This window comes from Erinaceus europaeus, chromosome 10 (genome assembly GCF_950295315.1).
Source record: "Erinaceus europaeus chromosome 10, mEriEur2.1, whole genome shotgun sequence".
NCBI classification, from domain to species: Eukaryota; Metazoa; Chordata; class Mammalia; order Eulipotyphla; family Erinaceidae; genus Erinaceus; species Erinaceus europaeus.
Window position 1 is genome coordinate 92137500 of NC_080171.1, and position 19778 is coordinate 92157277.

General features: G+C 41.3%; 1 long non-coding RNA gene across 1 annotated transcript; it reads right to left on the reverse strand.

The window, feature by feature from the left end:
• Positions 1-14749: 14749 nt before the first annotated feature.
• LOC132540909 (uncharacterized) lies at positions 14750-17863 on the reverse strand. Its single transcript, XR_009552085.1, has 2 exons — positions 17647-17863; positions 14750-14892 (listed from the first exon to the last, which is right to left on the reverse strand). It is a non-coding gene; the product is annotated as an uncharacterized LOC132540909 (long non-coding RNA).
• Positions 17864-19778: the final 1915 nt, after the last annotated feature.

Sequence of the window (19778 nt, forward strand, 5' to 3'; positions counted from 1 at the left end):
TTTTTTAAAATGTAGATAATTCTTAAATGACTACTTCCTCTCAAATTGACTCATTCAATGTAATAAAAATTATTTTAAATAGAAAATTAAATCTTGCTATAACACTAGTTTATAATTTCATTGAGTTATAGAAATCATATTTTTAATTTCATTTTCATTTATCATTTTTTCCAATCCTGACCCTAAGCCTAACCAAATATTTACCTATGTATAAGTCATGTTTTTTTTCCACGTTTAAGAGTGCAGAACATTAAACAATTTTTTTCCTTGGGGGTCAATGGGGACACAAGCTGTTTGAGCACATATATTACCATGCACAAGGATCCAGGTTCAAGCCCTTGCTCCCCATCTGCAGAGGAGAAGCAATCTGCAGATGTCTCTCTTTCTCCCTCTCTTCTGCCTCCCCCTTTCTTCTCAATTTCTCTCTGTCCTATCTAAAAACAAAACAAAAAAAAATAAATAAAGGGAAAATGCTGGTGGTGGATTCACTGTGGAGACAGCAATAATCCTAGTGGCAATACATTTTTTTTTTTCCTAAATCACTTTATGGGGGCTGGGCTAGTAGGGCCTCAGAACATTGGTGTATGATGGTGGAAAGGGACTTAAATTTGGGATTTGGGTGGCAGTGCTTTGCAGATACATACAGCCAGGAGATGAGAAATTGTGACTGCTTCTGTGACCTTCTGCTTCTCCTGCCCTGGGCCTCTGGTGTTTGTGTTACAGTACTGTTGATGCTTAACTGGCATTCTCTGGGCATTCTCTCTCTGTCTGTCTGTCTCTCTCTCTCTCTCTTCTCCCATTACTTGCTCTCTTTCTAGGATCATACTCCCTCAGCATTATTCTAGCTGGCATTACGTGCATAGCCAGATACTGCTCTTGCTGCTTCCCCTGTCTGCTCCCTCCTCCTCCTGCCACTCCTCCCCCTTTAACCACTAAGCACTTCTCAGGCTTCTGCTCTCAACACAAATGTCACCTGTGTTAGAAAGGTTTTCTGAACTACCCCACCTAATGAGTTAGTGCCCATTGTTAATGCCACTGCACCCTGCCAGCAAAAGTGACACAAGAAGCATGGGGGCAGAGCCCAGCTCTGTCATTTGCTAGTCGCTGTGGGACTTTAGGCAAGTGGTTTTTTTTTTTTTTTTTTTTTTTGGCCTCCAAGGGTTATTGCTGAGGCTCAGTGCCTGCATCATGAATCCACTGCTCCTGGAGGCCATTTTTTCCCCCTTTTATTGCCCTCTTTGTTGTAGCCTTGTTGTGGTTATTATTGTTATTGTTGATGTCATTTGTTGTTGGATAGGACAGAGAGAAATGGAGAGAGGAGGGGAAGACAGAGAGGGGGAGAAAAAGACACCTCTACACAGCTGTTAAGAACAATGAACCCACCTTCTCTGACCCATCTTGGATGGAACTAGAAAGAATTATGTTATGAGAGCTAAGTCAGAAAGATAAAGATGAGTATGGGATGATCCCACTCATAAACAGAAGTTGAGAAAGAATAACAGAAAGGGAAACTCAAAGCAGGATCTGACTAAATTTGTAGTAGGGCACCAAAGTAGAAACCCTGGGTGGAGGGTCAGGGTGGATGTTCAGCTTCATGGCGCAGGGGGTGTGGGGGGGATGGGATGGGACACAATCCTTTGCAGGGGGTGTGGTGGGAATGGTGTTTATGTACACTCCTATTAATTTGTAGTCATATAAGTCACTATTTAAGTAATATCAGAGGGGAAAAACTGAATGTCTCAAACTTTTGAAAGCACAGACTGAGTCTTTTTAATGCATAGGCTGAGTCTTAGATATGTTGACTCTCTTAAAAGCTTAGTCCAGGGAGAACAAAAGCAACCGGTGGCATAGCTATATGCAAATGATGTCAAAGGACATAAAGTATGGTGATGGTGTTTATGATGCAGCAAATCCTAACAAGGGGATTTTTCAAAGTTAACCCAATTGCCAAACAATGTGATTATTGAAATAACTATCTATTGTCTTCTTGGACCCTGATGACAGGAATCTCCCACCTCCTCTATAGAGCCTACGTTTCTCCCAGTCCTGGAGCCTCTGGGGTGGGGCTCATTTCCCTGCATGCTTCTCTCAAGTCAGGCCAAATGATATTGCATCTGCTGATTCCAACCTAATCAATGCAATAAGTACCATCTCAGCATGCTTCACCTCAGACTGTGTTCAGAGATGTCAGACATGGATTGCCGACCCTTCACCCTCATCACTTGGGTGAGACCTTTCCTTTCATGGTATTATCTAATTCCATTCCAGGAGATTCACTTCCTAATAAAGTCCTAAAAGCTAGATATAGGCCAGGTCCCGTTAGATAGAGCATAGGTTCACATGTATCCACCAACTAGGGCAAAATATATACCTGAAAGCAAAAATACACAATAGTCTGTAGTGAGTCAGTATCAAGTTCATAATGAAATAGCATCCACTAAGACTTAGATACCCTCCTCACTTACTTCTTAATACAGTTCTCTCACTCAACCGAAAGCTAACCTTAGCAAAGAAAGGACTGCAAAAGCTGAATAAGGGCAAGAGACTGGCATACTTTAACGATGACTCTTTAGTCACTATCAGGCCATTCCACCAGCTGGGGCCCTAATTGGGGAATCCTGAGATTCCCAAACAGACTTGATGGGCCTAGAACTTGAATAAATCTCTCTCTCTCCATTATTACCAGTCATTTCTATCAGGAACAACAAAATAGACCCCTTTGTGGGCCCCCATAGGACCTTGCCTTCAACTTGGATTAACAATGGTAGAGAATGTTTCATCCTCCGAAGGGAGGATGGACAACATACTCTATGCTACACCTAAGGAAGATGGGTCGATACTGGGGCAGCATGAAATGTTCCTACTCTTGACCACAGAATGTGAGCTCAGATCTACAGGGATGTAGAGGTCACACAGGCTCCTAAGCTAATTATGGGCCCCAGATCACATCAAATTGATGGGGTTTACAGTCAACAATATTTATACCCCTTTCCCATATTGGGGAGCTACTCTCTTCCCTGATTCAGCTTTCTGGTCCTTTTCCCAGCCATGGTATCATCTCCCCAGACATTAACTTGGATCCACCTGCATATCAGATTTCAGGCTCAGGCAACAAACAAACAAACAAACAAACAAATGGAAAAAAACACTAGTATAGCTACAGGCCCTTTGAAATATAACTAAAATATGTCTACTAGCTATCTACAAAATGGAGGACCCCCCAATACTTCATCTGCACTACTCCAGCCTTTAGGTCCATGATTGTTCAACAATTTGTTTGGCTTTGTATGTTAACTCTCTTTTCAGCCACCAGGTTCCAGATGCTAGCAGGATGTGACCAGACTTCCCTGGACAGACAACCCCACCAATGTGCCTTGGAGCTCTGCTTCCCCAGAGCCCTTCCCCACTAGGGAAAGAGAGAGACAGGTTGGGAGTATGGATCTACTTATCAATGCCCATGTTCAGCAGGGAAGCAATTGCAGAAGCCAGACCTTCAACCTTCTGCATCCCACAATGATCTTGGGTCCGTACTCCCAAAGGGTTAAAGAATAGGAAAGCTATCAGGGGAGGGGACGGGATACAGAGGTCTGGTGGAGGCAACTGTGCGAAGTTGTACCCCTCTTGGTTTTGTCAATGTTTCCTTTTTATAAATAAAAAAATAAAAAATGAATATAAAACAAAAGACAAACACTTACAGACCTGCTTCACCACCTGTGAAGCGACTCCCCTGCAGGTGGGGAGCCAGGGGCTCAAACTGGGATCCCTATGCTGGTCCCTGCGCTTTGTGCCACGTGCTCTTTACCGCCCAACCCCCTAGGCAAGTGTTGTTAATAACTCAGCTATAAAGAGAAGCTGATAATCAAAAATCCTGTCTCCTAGAATTGTCCCGAAAGCTGAAATGACAGATATGTGTAAGGTGTGAAGACAGAGCCTGGCACATGCACGCCTGCATCAGCTATACCACCTGTAGCTCACAGAACCCTGAGTCTCCTCTGTCTCTAACTCTACCACTGACCCTGGGCAAGTTACTGAGTACCTCTGCTCCTTAGTTTCCTCCTCTGTAATTCAGAGATTACAAGAGCGTCAACATTATTGGCTTGCCTTATGGATTACTTGAATTAATGAGTGTAAATGTAGGATAATACCCAACAGGTAGATGGTCCTTAGTAAATGAATGGCTTAATTAATAGCCATATAACATCCCTTTAGGGCAGCCTAATTTTATTTTTCTTTTCTTGTATTTATTTATTTTACCTTTTAAAAATGATTAGTGATTTAGTATTTATTTACAAAATTATATGTCAAAAGGGGTTTAATTCCACACTATTCCCACCACCAGAGTCCTGAATGCCCAATCCCTCCATTGTAAGCTATAGCAGTTTTCCTAAAGTTGCAGATATGGGTTAACTATTACTTCTACAACTTTCTGTATTTGTATGCAATCCCCCCCCCATTTAAATGTCTAGTCTTCTCTTCCTTTCCAAGATACACATAATCCTATTACTACATCCAAATGTCTCTCCCTTTTTTCTCTTCTCTCTCTGGTCCTGATGGAGTTGGAGTTCCAGGTAATGGGGGCTGCTGCTGGTCAGAATTCTAGTGGGAGGACATTGGGGAATATTTTATATATATGGGTTCTCCTAGTTTTTTAAAAACTTCAGGTAGGGCCAGCAAGATAGTGCCCATGGATAGTGCACCTGCTTAGTTATGTAAATGACCCAGGTTTGAAAACTAGCCCTTAACACACTTGAGGAAGCTTCAATGTGACGATGTTTTCTCCTTTCTCCATCGATCACTGTCCATTTGAAAAAAAGTCTGCTCAGAGCAGTGAATCCCTGGACCAACACACACACACACACACACACACACACACACACACACACACGCACACACGCGCGCGCACGTACGCACGCACGCACGCACACACTCATTCCCTCTTTGGTATTTCAGCACAAGATATTTTTGATTATTAATATTACTTCCATATTTGATCAAACTCCTCCAGTTTATTTATTTATTTTCATATTTGTTGGGGTCTTGTACCTATACAATTTTACTATTCCAGGCAGATATTTTCCCCCTTTCAACTTCTGACACAGAGGGAGGAGAGAGAAAGACAGAGAGAAGAGACACCATAGCACTCCAATGTTCATGAAACTTTCCTTTGTGCTGTGCTTGTTACTCCCATGAATTTCTGGCAGATTCTGCATAGTCAGATGTGTGTTACTGGGTGATTATCTCTTGGTCCCTCAAAATTCTATAGTTTAAAGGTTGTTTCATTTATTTGATTTTATTTAATCTTGCCTGTAAATTGGGCTGGGAGAAACTCTCACCTCATTTCCACAAAAGAGAACTGAAGCACAGAGAGTGATGACAGTTCCTAGACACACAGCCAGATAGCTTCCATGGGCTATTGTGGAGTGTTCTTGCTTGAGTTAGCACTTAGATATTTGTCTTAGTCCCTTCAAGGCTGACAATATGCTTACTTTACAGAGGGACAAACTGAGAGGCATGAGAAGTTCTCTTTCTCTCCCTCTCTCTCTCTCTCTCTCTCTCTCTCTCTCCCTCTCTCTCTCTCTCTCTCTCTCTCTCTCACACACACACACACACACACACACACACACACACACACACACACACACCCCATAATGAAAATGTCACAGTTTGACCTTTTGCCTTTGGAAGTGAAAGGAGTTGGCTAGAGGTGGAGGAATGAGTGAAGTGAGAGAAGCATGAATGATGACCAACTTTGTCCCAAGGCCTCAATAGGGCCCTAGGGGACATCTTTTCTGCTTTTTCCTCCTACTCTGGCCACCTCTTCTGTCTCTTTCTTTCTTTTTTTTTAAATATTTATTTTTTGATTCCCATTTGTTGCCCTTGTTGTTTTATTGTAGTTATTATTGTTTTTGTTGTTGTTGGATAGGACAGAGAGAAATGGAGAGAGGAGGGGAAGACAGAGAGGGGGAGAGAAAGACAGACACCAGCAGACCTGCTCCACCGCCTGTGAAGCGACTTGCCTGCATGTGGGGAGCCAGGGGCTTGAACCAGGATCCTTATGCCAGTCCTTGTGCTTTGCGCCACCTGCGTTTAACCCGCTGCACTACAGCCCAACTCCTCTGTCTTTTTCTTTACTCCCAGAGAATTCCAATTCAGGCCTGGCTCCAATTTCCTAAAGATTCTCTGTTGGATTGGTAGGGGTGGGGGCTATTTCTTCAGTTTCAATTTCTCTTAACTTTAGTCAACTTCAGCCCCTGCCCCTTTCTACTTCCCTCTGGCACCACCACATAAAATGCTCACCAGAACCAGCCAACTATCAAAATGCCAGACAATTAAAAAAAAAAAAAAAACCCTTTCCAGGACAGCTCTGATTTTTTCCATCAGCTGGAATGTTAGACCTGAACACCCCATTCTTGCTCCAAAACTTTTTTGTCTTCCAGGTTCACTCATTTGGCCCAGGAGAAGAAGGAAGAAGCTAGGCATGAGTTCTCTGTGGGATCCTTGGAAGGTTCTTGCTTTTTTCCCTGGGTCTGTTTCTACATCTGTGAATTGGGGATAGGCTTATTAAAGGATCATTAAACTGTAGGATTTTCTGATTTGATGCAAAAAGCTTACAAGGGAAATAGCAGCACCTTCACTGGCTGATTGGAGTGAAGGAAGAGAGACCTGAGAATCCAGCCATTCTTCAAGTGGCATTGCATTCTCGTGGAAAGTGATTCCAAGACATGGTTTGCAGACCTACTGAGTTTCTCTCTGGTTCTGCCTTCCTTCATTTTTCTCCACCAGAGTCGGCACTCCGGCTGTCCCAAGACCCCATACCCTGAGCTCTCACACAGTCTCTGCTTACCTCTGGTCCCAGCACCACAAACAGCCTTAAGAGTAGCTAATGAAAAGAACTCACTGTGTATTAGGGACCTCCAAAGACCAAGGAGATAGAGACTTCCAGACTAAACAGGGCCCTGGTATGGCCCTGCCAGAGTATGAGAAGGACAGTTAGCTCTGAGGCTAGAAGCATGGGCTCCAGAGGACTTCTGGAGGTGGGGCTATGGAGCAGCAGCAACTGTGTTTCTCTCCTCTCCTTTCCTGGGTCAACTAGGAATACCAAAGGAGACCACCTGAGACCACAACAAAACAGGACTAGAATGACTTCAGGAACTCACCAAATCACCAGTGAGTGCAAACACGTGTGGCTCATGGACAGAGAGGAGCCTAGGGAGAGATTAAGTAGCTAGTAATAGTCTGGAAGTTTACCAGTTGAGACACCACCTCTAGTCTGTTTCACCAACAAAAAGACGGCTGAAGGGAGGAGAGGACTCCCCTAAGACTCACCAAATGCAACTACACCAGGTTTCAGATGCTACCATGATGCCAACCAGACTTCCCTGGACAGACAACCTCACCAGTGTGTCCTGAAGATCCAATATCCCAGAACCCCGCCCCACTAGGGACAGAGAGAGGCAGGCTGGGAGTATGTATCGACCTATCAATGCCCATGTTCAGCAGGGAAGCAATTACAAAAGCCAGACCTTCCACCTTCTGCATCCCACAATGACCTTGGGTACATACTCCCAGAGGGTTAAAGAATAGGAAAGCTATCGGGGGAAGGGATGAGATACAGAGTTCTGGTGGTGGGAGTTGTGTGGAGTTGTACCCCTCTTATCCTATGGTTTTGTCAATGTTTCCTTTTTATAAATAAATTTAAAAAAAATTGAGGGAGTCGGGAGATAGTGCAGTGGGTTAAACGCAGGTGGCACAAAGCCAAGGATTTGCGTAAGGATTGGCGTAAGGTTCCCGGTTCGAGCCCCGGTTCCCCATCTGCAGGGGAGTAGCTTCACAGGCAGTGAAGCAGGTCTGCAGGCATCTATCTTTCTCTACCCCTCTCTGTCTTCCCCTCCTCTCTTCATTTCTGTCCTATCCAACAACGACGACATCAATAACAACAACAACTATAACTATCACGATGAAACGTTAAGGGCAACAAAAGGGAATAAATTAAATAAATATTTTTAAAAAATTGAAATAAAAAAAAAAAAAGAACAAGCATGGGCTCCAGATCCCAAGGAATGTATGTTCAAGTTCTGACCTTACTCTTTATAAGAGAATGCAACTTAGGGAGGGTACAGAGCCTCAGCTGCTTTCTCCCTAAGAAGGGATGATGCCAATCACTACAAGATTGTGAGATGTCAGTGGATCTCTACTAAATTTGGTCAGCATGATACCTGCAAAAGTTATGTTGAATTTCTCACTAGCGATGTGCATTTTAGCAACAGCCACAAGAGAGTTTTATTGTGCCAGGTATTATACCTGTCACTTTAGATACAAGGTTTAGATACCTGTTTACTGAAGTCTTAACAAATCCTCTGAAGTGGGAGCTTTAAGAACTCCCATTTTTCAGATGTGAAAGAAAGGCTTAAAGAGAAAAAGCAGATGTTTTCCTTTCTTTCTTTCTTTTTTTTTTCGGTCTCCAGAGTTATAGCTGGGGTGAATCCATTACTCCTAGAGGCCATTTTTCCCCCATGTTGTTGCCCTTGGTGTTGTCGCTATTGTTATTGTTGCCATTAATGTCGTTGTTGGATAGGACAGAGAGAAATTGAGAGAGGAGGTGAGACAGAGAGGGGGAGAGAAAGATAAGACACCTGCAGACCTGCTTCACCTCTTGCAAAGCGACCCTCCTGCAGGTGGGGGCTGGGGGATCCAACCGGGATCCTTAGGCCGGTCCTTGGGCTTTGCACCATGTGTGCTTAATCTGATGCGCTACCGCTCGACCCCCAAAGTTTTCCTTTCTATTGATATTAATGGTCTCTCAAAGCAAAAGGGACATTAAGTGTCAAGGGACCTGCCTCCTACCACCCCTCCAACATTCCTGGAGATCGCTTGGAAACTTGATTCTTCTTATAGGAGGGCACCTGCTCTATCTTCGAATGAGTCCAGCTACCACAGCAATGTTATATATATAGTCACAAATTATATAACCCTAAAATGTCAAATCAGGAAGTACAAAGAGCTCATCTAAGCCAATTCCTGGGGAAACTCCAACTAAAAGCAGCCACTTTCAGGAATTGGCTTAGATGAGCTCTATATAAAACACAAACATATCTAATTATAATGATGGAAACTGAAGGCGTGTACACCATGTTCCAAGTAATAGTGCTATTTCTGCCAGCATGTCTCTCTCCATGTGTGTGTGTGTGTGTGTGTCTGTGTGTCTGTGTGTGTGTGTAGGGAGATCCTGCCAGCTGAGTACAGAGTCCAGGTTCTTAGCTTTTTCTATCTTTTTTTTCTCTTTTCTCTTCCTTTTCTTATTTATTTATTTTTAACCATAGCACTACTTCACTCTGGTTTATGGTGGTACAGTGAATTAAACCTGGGATTTTTGGAGCTTCAGATACGAAAGTGTTTTCTTTCTTTTTAAATATTCCATTAAAATGGTGATTAATAGAGGTTTATAATATCACAGGGTGGAGGCTGGGTGGTGGAGCACCCAATTAAGCACATGCTGTCACCATGATCGACCTGGGGCTTGAGCCCCCAGTCCACACATGCACCACACCATGAATGGTAAAGCAGGTTTGCAGGCGTCTTTCTTTCTCATTCCCTCTGTGTCTCCCCTGCCCTCTCAATTTATTTGTCCTATCAAGTATAACAGAAAGAAAAAGGCAGTGTGTATGTGGGGGGTGGGGTGGGATTGGGGAAATGAAAAAAAAAAAGGACACTAGGAGTGGTGGATTCATAGTGCCGGTACTGAGAACCAGCAATAACCTTGGTGTCAATTAAAATAATAATAAGAACAGGGTTAGTTCTACACACATCCACCACCAAAGATCTATGCCCCCTTCCTCCCAATGATAACCACCATAGTTCTCAGAAAGTCTTTGAGACAGTTTACCTTTTTGTAAGTTCATAGGTTTCAACTCTCTAGATTCCACACGTGACTGAAACCATTCGCGTTACCTTCACCTCTTTATGAAAATTCTTTTGCATAACTGCTTTTGCTATCTCCTCAGTAAGAATTCAGTTTCTTAGAAATAAAGTTCTCATCATGTCTTAAAACAAAAATCCCCCCATCATTTCCTCTTTCTTTTTCCTCTCATCCTTTCCTCCACGCTCTTTTATCCTTTGTTACTGGTTTACAAACTTCCTTTTCTTCTGATTGACAGAAAGGATTATTTTAATCTCTCCCAAATCATAGATAAAGGGAAAGGTCTGGGTTCTTTCTGTTCATGTTATCTCCCATGCTTGGCAAAATGCCTATACAGCAGAGGGGTCCAGGAAGTGTTAGTGGATTCCCCACTGAATGTGGGGGATCAGAAGCCAAAATTCTTAGGTTGCATTGCCTCTGGTAGGGGTTTGGGATAAACCTCTTCAGCTCTTTGATGGCTTGTAAAACAAGGCACTGGAATACTCACATGCCTCTTTTATCTATATTTCTCAGATGATCCAGACACCAAGCACCTAGGAATCTATAATTACCAAACAATCTATACTTATTGGATGTTGCTGAAGAAATAAGCATCACAGGGACTGGAAAGTGAGACTGAATGTGACTTTTGCTCAGTGAAAACTATGGAGTGGGGCAGACTGGCTCAAAGTGGGCTTATTTTAATTTTATCAAATATTGGCTATTTCTTCACACAGACTTCCCCACACTTCCATCACTTGTATGCCAACATCAGAACTTTCTCCCTGAGAACAACTTAGGCTATTGTTTATTTCAAACTGTTCCTTAGATAGCCTTACTTTCCCACAAGTACTTTTAGTTTTAAGGCAATTTTATATCATGGCTTTGATGTTCTAGTTATTATTATTATTTTCTAATCCACATCAAAATAAACAGGTTATAGAAATTAAAAATGAACAGTGTCCATTCATCTGAACCACCCAAATCATCTTGCTCACTCCCAAAAAACCTGCCTTATATTTTTTCTTTCAATCAGAAAGACCCAACTGCCTCTCTCTACTTACATAAATCCTGCTTGGTCTTCCCAGGAATCTCCTCTGACTCACTTACTATCCTTTACTTCTCTGAGTTCCCTCTATGCTTACAGAAAGAAAACCATACCCTAAATTGGATGTTTACATGCCATATGGTTGTTTTTTTCACAATGGAAGTTGTAAATTGATTTCTCAGAACTACAGATAAAAGAGATACTAGAATATTCAACTGCTTTGTTTTACAAGCCTCCAAAGTACTGAAGAAGATTATCCCAAAATCCCTGCCAATGGGCAATGCAACACAAGAATTTTGGCTTCTGATCCCCCCACACTCAGTGGGGAATCCACTAGCACTTTCTAAACCCCTATGCTCTATAGGCATTTTGCCAGGCATGGGAGATAGCGTGAACAGAAAGAATCCAGAAACCAGACCTTGCCCACAACAAGCTTTCTGTGGGGGCAGAGAAACTGCACACTAAACAGTTGTAGGAGATTAAGTATGTAGCTGCAAGTATTTTAGCAGAGAAGTACAGAATTGAGTAAGAGCCCTAGTCTTAGTGTCTGGAGGAGTCTGTTTCACCCAGGAAGTAAGTTTAAACACAGCAGATGGTGAACTTCTCTGGTTCTGTGCTAAGTCACAAAGGCTTACTTTGAAGTTTGTAAGTTCAGCTGTCTTGAGAGTGGCCTGATCCATTTTCTTTAGTGTGAGGGAGAAGGTATTCCAATGGCCAAGAGACCCTAGTGCCTTCTGAGTGTTCAGTAGTCCCCTCTATCTTGTGACAAGGAATACTTCAGGCCTATGCTGAACAGCCATCATCCCTCACTGGTAGGAAGTTTGGGCATATTAGATACAATGGGTACCCACATTGGTAACTACAAGATTAACAAAAATAAATCCTTGGGAGCCAGGCGGTGGTGCACCTGGTTAAGTGCTCACATTATAAAAATAAATCCTTAAATCCTGGAAGAAGAAAATTTCAGTATTACTTACATGGCATATTACCTGACCTCAGGATATTTTTACCTAACTGAGACAATGAAAAAAATTTTTTTCAAATGATTGTATTTTTCAGTTCATGTAATCACTATCATCAGGTCTAGAGTGCATCTTCATGTTTCTTTATGACATTCCAGCAGGGCTGGGTGACTGCATGGAAGAAACTCCAACTTCATCCTGCTGTGGTCTAAGAGCCTAGCAAGCTATGTGATGTGGACTGGAAACTGTTCAGACTTAGTGGAAGCCTTGGGGTTTGCTTTCCATCTGCCCCTCATCAACGTGGGAAAATTGCTTTACCTTTCTGAGTCCCAATCTATCTCCACAGTCAGAAAATGAAAATGACAATAATTCTAGCACTTCCTGTGGTTCTTGAGACACTAAATGAGAATATATATTAGTTAGTTGTTGTTTCTGACAGCAGTCTCACACATGTGTGACTCCATCACTCCTAGACTGATCCCCCAGGGTTATCACTGGAGCTCCATGCCTGCAGGATTCTACCACTTGCAGCAGACACATACTCTCTCTTTTTAGATAGAAGGTGAGAGAAATATAGAAGGGGAGAGAGAGATCTGGTCCCCGCTTGCAGAGGGAAAGTTTCACGAATGGTGAAGCAGGGCTGCAGGTGTCTCTCTGTCTCTCTCCCTCTCTCTAACCTCCCCCCTTGATTTCTCTGCCTCTATCCAATAAATAAAGACAATTTTTTTAAAAAAGAAGGGGGAGAAGAGAGGGAGATAGAGCACAGCATTGCCTCACTGCTCATGAAGCTTCCCTTGGGCAGGTACTCTAAGCCCCTTTTTCACTCTTTTTATTTCAGAGAAATGAGACAGAGAGAGGGAGAAACACCATGGACCTGCATCACCACTGTTGGAATTTCCTCCAGTGTCTCAATGCCCAATGGCTTATAACCCAGGATTCAAGGTACAGTAAACTGACTTCAAATTCCTAGAATGCTTTCATCAGATCTAAAGTGCTGCTAAGTGTCAACTACATATGAGCTTCCTGCTATAAAACCTCTTTTTATAAAGCTTAAATGGAAGCTCTGCGACCAGGAACAAAGGTCTCCTGAGTTCTACTCAGTTTCTCTTCAGCAGGTTGCTGTGCAGAACTGACTTCCAGAAGTGCAGTCATGGGCAAGAGCAAGTTCTGCTGGGACAGAACAGAAGTGGCAGAGGGACCTCTCACAGGCAAAGGAGAGGGCAACAGGAAGATCAGAGAGACAATCTCTCTTACTTTCTCAGTTTGCAAAAGGTTCTGAGGCTGGGGTTTTTGCAAGATTAAGGGTCTTCCCTGCTGCCTTTCTCTACATCTCTCAACTGGTGTGTCTATGGCTGAGGTTGACCTAGCATAAAATAACATGTTCCTCCCCCCATCCAAACCCCGAGTTTGCCTGTTTTGAAAGTAAAGTCAGGCTTTAATGATCAATTTTCTGTTCCTTGGAACTGTCTTTCAAGCAAAGTCCATGTTTTTGTTAAGTGCTACATTTCACTGGGGGTTATTCTTTCATCCCCCTAAAAACAGTCCTGAGTGGTAGGTTTTAGGAGGAGCTCAAATTTATTGCTTCTGGTGTCCGGTAACCTTAGAAGGAGTGTCTGTCTCCATCCCTCCACCCCCACTCCAGGCCATGTTATTTCAGAAAGTTATAACTTTCTCTAATAAAAGCAAGTGCAGCTAATTCTAAGTAAACTGAGCTTTCGAAATAAGACCAGTTGTGAATATGTTCTTTTAAAAGGAAGAAGGAAACTTGAATAATAGGAGTCCATCACAAACACTGTGTCCCTGAGCTTCTTCAGGCATTTTCACAGCCATTTAAAAAGATGTCTTCAGCAAATTCATCTAATTTAGTTAAAAATGCTTGGCATGATGGACACTGTGTATCTGCAGGCCAATATTCAATCCAGGTTGAAGAGTCTAGAGGATAGATGTATCTGCCAAGATAAAATGAATGGAAAGTGTTTGTGAGAGATGGTTAGAACAAGAAAGGGACCGAATTTGGTGGCTTCTGTAACAATCTATCTAATCTTTTTGAGGTTCTCAGGGATCATTCAAACGATCAGTCTGAATCTCCTGTGCCAGCCATACTCCCTGGGAAGATCCAAGCATTCCCAATGGATCAGAAAGCTGGTCAGGATTCCCACCATCGAAAGCAGCAATGTCATTTGTTTCAATGTGTATTTTTAATATATTTTTAATATATATTTATTTATTTTCCCTTTTCTTGTCCTTGTTGTTATTCATTGTTGTTGTAGCTATTATTATTGTTGTTGTCTTTGATGCCATGGTTGTTGGCTAGGACAGAGAGAAATGAAGAGAGGAGGGGAAGATAGAGAGGGGGAGAGAAAGATAGATACCTGCAGACCTACTTCACTGCCTGTGAAGTGACTCCCGTGCATGTGGGGAGCTGGGGGCTTGAACCGGAATCCTTATGACGGTCCTTGCGCTTTGCGCCACAAGCACTTAACCTGCTATGTTACCGCCTGACTCCCTCAATGTGTATTTTTTTAAAAACATATAATAAATTGTGTATTTAATCATCTCCCCTTTCCCATACAGAATAGCTCGAGAGCTTATTAAGATAGCAGATGTGGAAAAAAAAAAAAAGACAGCAGATGTGTGAAGAGATTTTATATAAGTACCCTCAGGTTCATCTAGGTATTTGGTTTATCAGTTAGCAAGTCCTTACCTGTCCTGTTTGGCTTTTTGTTTTAGATTCACATCATTTCATTTGTGCTCCTAACAACCACTTGATTAACAAGAAGTGCACTTAAAGATGCATTACACTCAATTTTGGAAGAAAGACCAGAGACTCCAAAATATGGCGACTTACTTAAAACTGAAGTGTTGTTTTATCTGGAGAGCTTCTTTACCCATAATTAAGTATTGTTTTCCTTTTTCCAGGTCAGCATTAGCACATGTTATCTTTTTAAGGAAGGTGATTTCTGAGTCTTTGTCAACAGCAGCTTCACCTGAGAGATACATCAGTGAGGTTATCACATTCAAGCTACAATGTTACCATGGTAATCATCCAATTCTTCATGGCTATTTATTAACCAGTAGAAATTTTTACTGAGAGGCCAATGACTACAGGAGATTGACAATGTTTGGATTATGGAGTTAGTTCTCTGGGCTAACTCCAAATCTGCCATGTCTTGATTGTGTGCCCCTGGACAAAGGATTTATGTGCTTTATGTAAAAGCTCAGAGCCCTCATCTGAAAAATGAACCTGACACTCAAACCTACTTTGTCAAACTTTGGTGAGATTAGGTGGGTCAATGTACAAAAAAGCATCCCCAGAGAGCATCAGCTACATACCTGTTATTGATGTAGCCTTCTTGTGGTTATTATTGTTGTTGTTGATGACATTCGTTGTTAGATAGGACAGAGAGAAATGGAGAGAGGAGGGGAAGACAAAGAAGGGGAGAGAAAGATAGACACCTGCAGACCTGCTTCACCACCTGTGAAGCAACACCCCTGAAGGTGGGGAGCCGGGGGCTTGAACCGGAATCCTTAAGCTGGTCTTTACGCTTTGCTCCACATGTGCTCATTTTTAATTCTTATAGCATTCAGTAAACATTTTTTGATGCTACTTGTCATAAACATCTGTTTCCCCCTTTCTTCAATTCCTACTGAGTTTATATGACAGTGTTTCACTATACATCTATGTCTCAGACAGACTGGCAAGTTCTTGATGTGGACACTTAGTCCGTTGCATTGCTAGATGCTCAGGATGGGTTCCACCTTATTAAATTCTGTAGAAGCATTCTGATGATTGAGAAAACTTCTGAAACTGTTGGCGAACAGTATAACTGTGTGCATGATTAATTTTAACTGGTAATATAAACTTCAGCATACAGATATCAGTTCAAACTAATTTTCTCAGGCTCTTCTGATGCATTAACATCTTTCTGTTGTGGTTATCCTAAGCAACATTTACAGCACAGTCTACCAAGTCAGTCAGACACACAAGCAGTGTGTGTCTTAGATTTATTTGGTTATTTTTGTGTAACCTGAGCCTTGCATAGTATGTGGCTCCACACTGTCAAATTAAAGCTCAAACAGGCATCCTGTGGCACAGAAGCAAAGTTTTAAGTAAGTACTTGGTAAGTACTAAACATCACAAAACCTACTTGGAATTGTTAGAATGATGTAACATCTCATTTATGGTATAGTTTATAGAATTTGACAAACATCTTTTTACAATTCTGTAACAGTTATTTTGGAGAATAAAAGGCAACACGTTTAAAATATCATTTTATATGTTATTTGACATGTGAATGAATTTTGCTGTATTATTATTAGAGCTTTCATTTATCCTTCAAAACTCCCATGATACATAATTGAAACCTTTGCACTTCACAGATACTCTTAACAGGTTCACTGTGTCAATTCTTGCTCATTCCAGTAGAAGCCAGAATGATCTTTTAAGACTATAAATCAGTTACTTGCCTAACTGAAAGCTTTCACTAGTTTCCATTTGGTCTTCTAGAACAAAATCCAAACTTCTTACTGTGCCTTATAAATCCCTGTGTAACCCAGCTCTTGTCTAACTTTCAGTTTCCTCTCACACAGTCCTTCCTTTTGCTCCTTATAGCCCACCACCCACTGGTGTTCTGTCAACTCCCTAATGATGCCAAGTTCTTTCCTGTCTCACTCTTTGCACACTTTGCTCCATGTCTCACTCTACCCTTTCAAGCATTTCCTGAAAAGTGATATATGTTAACACTATGAAGGAGATTCCTCTATTAATTTCACCACTGTTTCATATATAGTACTTATTATGCCTTGTAATTGTTTGCTTTATCCCTCTTTTAGAAGAACAATGCTTTATCCATTAGGCAACCGGGGCACCTTCCAACTTCCTACAGCAACACAGTAATAGTAGGGGATTTCAACACCCCTTGGATGTTAGACCAGAAACCATCAAATACTTAGAGGAAAATACTGGCAGAACTCTTTTCCATCTAAATTTTAAAGGCATCTTCAATGAAATGAATCCAATTTTAAAAAGAAAAGTTGAACAATAAACACAAAGCAGAACTTGGACTGGGTCTTGTGTATTGCACAAAAGTAAAGGACTCTGGGGTACTGGGGGAGGGTTCAGGTCCTGGAACATGATGGCAGAGGAAGACCTAGGTGGGGGTTGAATTGTTCTGTGGAAAACTGGAAAATGTGAACAGGGGTAGATGGTGTAATGGTTATGCAAAGAGATTCTTATTCCTGAGACTCCAAAGTCTCAGGTTCATAGAGAATTAATCTTCTTTACCCCATTTTGGATGGAGTTCAAAGATATCATATTAAGTGAGGTAAGCAAGAAGCAAAAGGATGAATACAGGATGATCACACTAATAGGCAGAAGTTGAAAAACAAGATCAAAAGGGAGAACTTTAAGCAGAACTTGGACTGGAGCTGGTGTATTGCACCAAAGTAAAAGACTCTGGGGTGGGGGGTGGGGAGGCTTCAGGTCCTGAAACATGATGGCAGAGGAGGACCTAGTGGGGGTTGTATTGTTATGTGGAAATGTTATGCGTGTACAAACTATTGTCTGTCGACTGTAAACCATTAATCCCCCAATAAAGAAAATTTTTAAAAGACTTACAAAAATGTATTTCCTGTGATAGTACATACATTTATTGTAGGCAGGAATGCTGGCTGTCTAATATGTGTGGCATAGGATAGGTAGAGTAAGCAAGTATTAAAAGAGAAAGTAGATGAATACTCACCAGCTTTGTAGATGTCCAGGAGGGCTGCACTGTACTTCACAAAAATGTTCTCTTCAACAATGGATGTAATTTTAACTTTATAAGCTGGTAAAAAGAAAACAATTCATATTTAGTATCACTTATATCATGCCCAATAGAAGTCAGAGCTTGTTAAAGAAATGTGAAATGAAACGCGGCAAACTATTCTGGGTACCCTGAGGTAGATCTTATTTCTGCTAAGAAGGCTTCACAAACATTGTCAGTCTGATTCACTCTGTATGGCACTGGCCACCATAATAGAACAGGCTGATTAGGATAAGAACATAATAAGATTGAAAAGCAGAAGCATACACAGTAAACAAAACAGACCTTTACTAGATGTAGAGGTACACAATACTTGAAGGGTAATGGGGCTGTGCCTATGGGGGCTCACTGAAGACCCCTTTTTCAACAGAAGGGGGTCTTTATTTTTCACTCAGGCCTGTCACCTGAGCCTCTTTGTTCCCTTGCCGAGAGTCACCCTATACCTCCACTGGCTTTGCTATTTCTTTTCTTTCTTTCTTTCTTTCTTTCTTTCTTTCTTTCTTTCTTTCTTTCTTCCTTTCTTTGAGTCATCCTATACCTCCACTGGCTTTATTCTCTCTTTTCTTTCTTTCTTTCTTTCTTTCTTTCTTTCTTTCTTTCTTTCTTCCTTTCTTTCTTTCTTTCTTCCTTTCTTCCTTCCTTCCTTTTCTTTCTTTCTTTTTTTTTAACTTCTTTTTAAAAATAGGATTCTTTTTTCTGACTCATCTTTGCTTGGGTTGGCAACTATTTGACATGAACTTCTGCCAATCCTAATTTTTCTGCATTCAGATATCAGTGTTGAGGCTGTTGTACGATGTTCCGGAATGAGCACCTTGAAGGGAATCCCTCTCATAAATGTGCCCAGAGAAAAGATTCTTTGACTCATGGAACTCCACTGAGAAACTCCTTATGGAAGTACTTGGTGAACACAAAATGCTAAATCCTCCATTGCAGTGGTAGCCAGACTTGGACTTGGGTTGTCCACATGACAAAGCAGGTGTACTACCCAGGTAAGCTATTTTTTGTCAGCCCTAAGTCTTTTCCTAAAAGTAATATAACAATTCCAAGTGCATTAGCTGTGTTAAAAATAGGATTCTCCTATTTAAGAGTTAAGATGGCTCAAAAATTAAAGGTGGAAATAATTTTAGTTACATTGTTATTTATTAAAACAGTATTCTTTTAAAGTTTAAGTCTATTTTTAAAACTGCAGTGGATCTTGGCTAAGTTAAGCAGATGTTTAGCTATTTTACTATATATATATATATTTTTTAGTGAAGATTATTTTTAAGGAAAAACCACAAAGCAACAAAAATTCATTCTGATGATAGCATTGCCATGTAGAAATTTAGAGGTCAGGGTACATTCTCTTATGTGCTTCCTGCATAACCTTAACCAACTTATTTAATACTTTAAGTGGCAAAATAGGGTTAATCCTGTTACTTAAAGGGTCTCATGGAACTCCACTGAGAAATTCCTTATGAAAGTACTTGTTGAACACAAAATGTTAAATCACCTTATTTATTTATTATTTATAAACGACACCACACCACCAACTTTCAAGAAAATATTTGAGGTAGTAGTTAGAGACAGTACCTCCCTCTGTAAAAACAAAACAAAGCAAAACAAAACAAACAAAAACGAAACAGCAGAAAGGAACACCAAATACTATGGAAAGAAGATAAGCTAATGACTGAGCTGGGGAGACAGATAAAGATTATACAAAGAGTCTCCTGTCTCAGGAACTGAAGGCCCCTGGTTCAATGCTCAGCTCTACTATAAGCCAGACCTGAGCAGTGCTCTGCTAAAAAAACAAATAAACAAACACCACCAAACCAAAACTAGCCCTCTGAGGAACTTGGGACAATATTATGATATACTTGGACATTTGATAAACTCGGAGTTCAGTACTGAAGAAGCAACTCCTTCATTTGAAATGAAGAGTCTTAAACATGAACTGTAGTTTTGCATATATTAAAATTATTTAGCGGCTGGGGAATATCTTACCCAGTAGAGCACAGCTTTGCCATGCATAAGGACCTGGGTTTGTGTCTCTGACTACCACATGTGACTACTGTAAGAAGGGGAAGCAT